Source organism: Arachis duranensis, chromosome 2 (genome assembly GCF_000817695.3).
Source record: "Arachis duranensis cultivar V14167 chromosome 2, aradu.V14167.gnm2.J7QH, whole genome shotgun sequence".
NCBI classification, from domain to species: Eukaryota; Viridiplantae; Streptophyta; class Magnoliopsida; order Fabales; family Fabaceae; genus Arachis; species Arachis duranensis.
Window position 1 is genome coordinate 55,158,727 of NC_029773.3, and position 5,561 is coordinate 55,164,287.

Sequence of the window (5,561 nt, forward strand, 5' to 3'; positions counted from 1 at the left end):
TCTTTGGATTCGGGTTCACACTTTGATCATGGTTCCTAGTGATCCATGCATTGGCATAGAACTCTTGGACCATTAAGATTCCAACTTGTTGCATCGGATTGGTTAGGACTTCCCAACATCTTCTTTGGATTTCATGTCGGATCTCCGGATACTCATTTTTCTTGAGCTTGAAAGGGACCTCGGGGATCACCTTCTTCTTTGCCACAACATCATAGAAGTGCTCTTGATGGGCTTTAGAGATGAATCTTTCCATCTCCCATGACTCGGAGGTGGAAGCTTTTTTCTTCCCTTTCCCTTTTCTAGAGGATTCTCCGGCCTTAGGTGCCATTAATGGTAATGGAAAAACAAAAAGCTTATGCTTTTACCACACCAAACTTAAAATATTGCTCGCCCTTGAGCAAGAGAAGAAAGAAGAGAAGAAGAAGAAGAAGAAAATGTGGAGGAGAAGGGGAGGTGTATTCGGCCAAGGTATAGAAGAGGGGGTTGTGTTGTGTGAAAATGAAGTAGAATGGAGGGGTATATATAGGGAGGTGGGAGAGGGTAGGTTCGGCCATTTAGGGTGGGTTTGGGTGGGAAAGATTTTTGAATTTTGAAGGTAGGTGGGGTTTATGGGGAAGAGTGGATGGATGTGAGTGGTGAAGGGGGTAATTGGGAAGAGAGGTTGAAGTGATTGGTGAAGGGTTTTTGGGAAAGTGTGTTATAGGATTAATTAGGAAGTAAGGTGGGAATATGTTAGGTGGAGATCTTGTGGGGTCCACAGATCCTGAGATGATCCTGTGGGGTCCACAGATCCTGAGGTGTCAAGGATTTACATCCCTGCACCAATTAGGCATGTAAAATGTCTTAGCATACCATTCTGGCGTTTAAACGCCGAAGTGGTGCACCTTCTGGGCGTTCAACACCCATGTGTAGCATGTTTCTGGCATTGAACACCAGTTCCATGCTTGTTACTGGCGTTCAGCGCCAGCTTTCCTCAGGGCATATTCCTGGCGTTCAAACGCCAGGATGTTGCTTGTTTCTGGCGTTCAGCACCAAATCCATGCTCTGTTCTGGCGTTGAACGCCTGCCAGATGCACCTTACTGCCAGTAAGTCCTCCTCTAGGGTGTGATTTTTCTTCTGCTGTTTTTTATTCTGTTTTTAATTTCAATAATTTTTTCGTGACTCCACATGATCATGAACCTACTAAAACACAAAATAACAATTAAATAAAAATAAAATTAGATAAATAAAAATTGGGTTGCCTCCCAACAAGCACTTCTTTAATGTAAATAGCTTGACAGTGGGCTCTCATGGAGCCACAAAGGTGGTCAGGTCAATGTTGTGGACTCCCAACACCAAACTTAGAGTTTGGATATGGGGGTTCAACACCAAACTTAGAGTTTGGTTGTGGCCTCCCAACACCAAACTTAGAGTTTGATTGTGGGAGCTCTGTTTGACTCTGTATTGAGAGAAGCTCTGCATGCTTACTCTCCCTTGTTACAGAAGGATAGCCGTGTGCCTTAAACATAAGGTAGTCCCCATTCAATTGAAGGACTAATTCTCCTCTGTTCACATTTATCATAGCTTCTGCTGTGGCTAGGAAAGGTCTTCCAAGGATGATGCATTCATCCTCTTCCTTCCTAGTGTCTAAGGTTATGAAATCAGCAGGGATGTAAAGGCCTTTTAACCTTTACTAACACGTCCTCTACTAATCCATAAGCTTGTCTTAATGACTTGTCTGCCAATTGTAATGAGAATAGGGAAGGTTGTACCTCAGTGATCCCTAGCTTCTCCATTACAGAGAGTGGCATAAGATTTATGGTTGACCCTAGGTCACACAGAGCTTTTTCAAAGGTCATGGTGCCTATTGTACACAGGGTATTAAGAATTTGCCAGGATCTTGTTTCTTTTGAGGTAAGGTTTGCTGAACCCATGTATCAAGTTCACTAATGAGCAAGGGAGGTTCACCTTCCCAAGTCTCATTACAAAACAACTTGGCATTCAGCTTCATGATGGCTCCTAGATATTGAGCAACTTGCTCTCCAGTCACATCTTCATCCTCTTCTGAGGAAGAATAGTCTTCAGAGCTCATGAATGGCAGAAGGAGATTTAGTGGAATCCCTATGGTCTCTATATGAGCATCAAATTCCTTTAGGTCCTCAATAGGGAACTCCTTCTTGTTTGAGAGACGTCCTAGGAGGTCTTCCTCACTAGGATTTTCGTCCTTCTCCTCCCTTGTGCATTCGGCCATATTGATTACATCAATGGCCTTGCACTCTCCTTTTGGATTTTCTTCTGTATTGCTTGGGAAAATACTGGGAGGAGCTTCAGTGACTTTCTCACTCAGCTGGCCCACTTGTGCCTCTAAATTTCTGATGGAGGCCCTTGTTTCACTCATGAAACTTAAAGTGGCCTTAGACAGATCAGAAACTAAATTTTCTAAATTAGAGGGGCTCTGCTCAGAATTCTCTGTCTGTTGCTGAGAAGATGATGGAAAAGGCTTGTTATTGCTTAGCCTATTTCTTGCACCATTATTAAAGCCTTGTTGAGGCTTTTGTTGATCCTTCCATGAAAAATTTGGATGATTTCTCCAGGATGAATTATAGGTGTTTCCATAAGGTTCACCCATGTAATTTACCTCTGCCATTGCAGGGTTCTCAGGATCATAAGCTTCTTCAGAAGCTGCCTCTTTAGTACTGTTGGATGCATTTTGCCATCCATTCAGACTTTGAGAAATCATGTTGACTTGCTGAGTCAACACTTTGTTCTGAGCCAATATGGCATTCAGAGCATCAATTTCAAGAACCATTCTGAAAACATGTCAGAAGGACACTTTTTGGTCATCTGCTTGTATCTTTCCCAAGCTTCATAGAGGGATTCACCATCTTTTTGTTTGAAAGTCTGAACATCCACTCTAAGCATGCTCAGCTTTTGAGGAGGAAAGAATTTATCCAAGAAGGCTGTGATCAGCTTATCCCAGGAGTCCAGACTATCTTTAGGTATTGAGTCCAACCATGTTCTAGCTCTATCTCTTACAGCAAAAGGGAAAAGCATGAGCCTGTAGACTTTAGGATCTACTCCATTTGTCTTAACAGTCTCACAAATCTGTAAGAACTCAGTTAAAAACTGATCAGGATCTTTAGATGGAAGTCCATGAAACTTGCAGTTCTGTTGCATCAAAGCAACTAATTGAGGTTTCAGCTCAAAATTGTTTGCTCCAATGGCAGGAATGGAGATGCTTCTTCCATCAAACTTGGACGTTGGTTTAGTGAAATCACCAAGCATTCTCCTTGCATTATTGTTGTTGGGTTCGGCTGCCATCTCCTTCTCTTGTTCGAAAATTTCAAAAAGGTTTTCTCTGGATTTTTGTAATTTAGCTTCTCTTAGTTTCCTCTTCAGAGTCCTTTCAGGTTTAGGATCAGCTTCAACAAGAGTGTCTTTTTCCTTGTTCCTGCTCATATGAAAGAGAAGAGAAAAAGAAAAGGAAGAAGAATCCTCTATATCTGGACAAAGAGGATCCTTATTATTAGTAAAAGAAGAAAGGAATAAAAGTGGAGAATCCAATCACAAGGGTGAGGATAGAGGCAGTGATTGGAGATGAAGAGAGGTGTTAGTAAATAAATAAATAAATAGAAGAAGAGAAGAGAGGGAGAATTCAAAAATAATTTTGAAAAAGTAGTTAATGATTTTCGAAAATTAAAGATAAGATATAATTAAAATTAAAATTTAAAACAATTAGTTAACTTAAAAAGAATTTTGAAAAATGGATGAGATATTTTCAAAAATTAGAGAGGGAAAAGTAGTTAGGTGGTTTTGAAAAAGATAAGAAACAAACAAAAAGTCAAATAGTTAGTTGAAAAAGATATTAAAGTCAAATTTGAAAGGATAAGAAGAGAAGAAGTTAGATAAGATATTTTGAAATCAAATTTTTGAAAAAGATAAAATTTTGAAAAAGATATGATAAAAAGATAAGATGAAAAGATTTAATTTAATTTTTTTAAAATTAAAATTAATTACTTAACTAACAAGAAACTAAAAGATAAGATTCTAGAATTTAAAGATTGAACATTTCTTAACAAGAAAGTAACAAACTTCAAACTTTTGAATCAATCATATTAATTGTTAGCATAATTTTCGAAATTAAAGATAAAATTAAGAAAAAGATTTTTGAAAAATAATTTAAAGAATTTTCGAAATTTAATAAGAAAAATGAAAAAGTTTTAATTTTTGAACAAGTTTTAAAAAGATAAGATTTTTAAAATTGAAAATTTGACTTGACTTGTAAGAAACAACTAATTTTAAAATTTTTGACTAAGTCAACTCAAATTTTTGAAAATTATGAGAAAATTAAGGAAAAGATATTTTTGATTTTGAATTTTTAATTATGAGAGAGAAAAACATAAAAAAAATGACTCACAACATGAAAATTATGAATCAAAACACATGATGCATGCAAGAACACTATGAATGTCAAGATGAACACCAAGAACACTTTGAAGATCATGATGAACATCAAGAACATTATTTTGAAAAAATTTTTGATGCAAAGAAAACATGCAAGACACCAAACTTAGAAATCTTTAATGCATGGTCTCTAACAAACGAAAAATGCATATGAAAAATAACAAAAGATACAAAACTAGAAAACATCAAGATCAAACAAGAAAACTTACAAAGAACAACTTGAAGATCATGAAGAACACTATGAATGCATGAATTTTCGAAAAATGCATGAAAAATTTTTAAAGCATGCAATTGACACCAATCTTAAAAGTTGACTCAAGACTCAAACAAGAAACACAAAATATTTTTTATTTTTATGATTTTATGATTTTTTTTGTATTTTTATTATTTTTTTCGAAAATATTCTTTAGAAAAACGAAAATAAAGAAAAATTTTTTTTGAAAATTTCTTTGAAAACTTTTTGAAAAGAAAATTACCTAATCTGAGCAACAAGACGAACCGTTNNGTAATACCTTACGTGAGTAAGGGTCGATCCCACAGAGATTGTTGGTATGAAGCAAGCTATGGTCATCTTGTAAATCTCAGTTAGGCGGATAATAATTGATTATTGGGTTTTCGAAAATATAAAGAGATAATTAGTTTATTAATAAAGGATAGAAATACTTATGTAATTTCATTGGTAGGAATTTCAGATAAGTGTATGGAGATGCTGTATTCCTTTTGAATCTCTGCTTTCCTACTGCATCCATCCAATCCTTCTTACTCCTTTCCATGGCAAGCTGTTTGTAGGGCATCACCGTTGTCAATGGCTACATCCCATCCTCTCAGTGAAAAAGGTCCAAATGCTCTGTCACGGCACGGCTAATCATCTATCAGTTCTCAATCATGTCAGAATAGAATCCCTTGATTCTTTTGCATTTATCATCACGCCCAACAATCGCGAGTTTGAAGCTCGTCACAGTCATTCAATCCCAGAATCCTACTCGGAATACCACAGACAAGGTTTAGACTTTCCGGATTCTCATGAATGCCGCCATCAATTCTAGCTTATACCACGAAGATTCTGATTAAGGAATCCAAGAGATACGCACTCTAGCTTTCGCTTGTAGAACGGAAA

The 5,561-nt window shown here is 36.9% G+C and overlaps 1 non-coding gene across 1 annotated transcript; it reads left to right on the forward strand.

The window, feature by feature from the left end:
* The first annotated feature begins 2,798 nt into the window (after positions 1-2,798).
* LOC127745146 (small nucleolar RNA R71) lies at positions 2,799-2,902 on the forward strand. The gene has a single exon (XR_008006342.1). It is a non-coding gene; the product is annotated as a small nucleolar RNA R71 (small nucleolar RNA).
* The last annotated feature ends 2,659 nt before the right edge of the window (positions 2,903-5,561 follow it).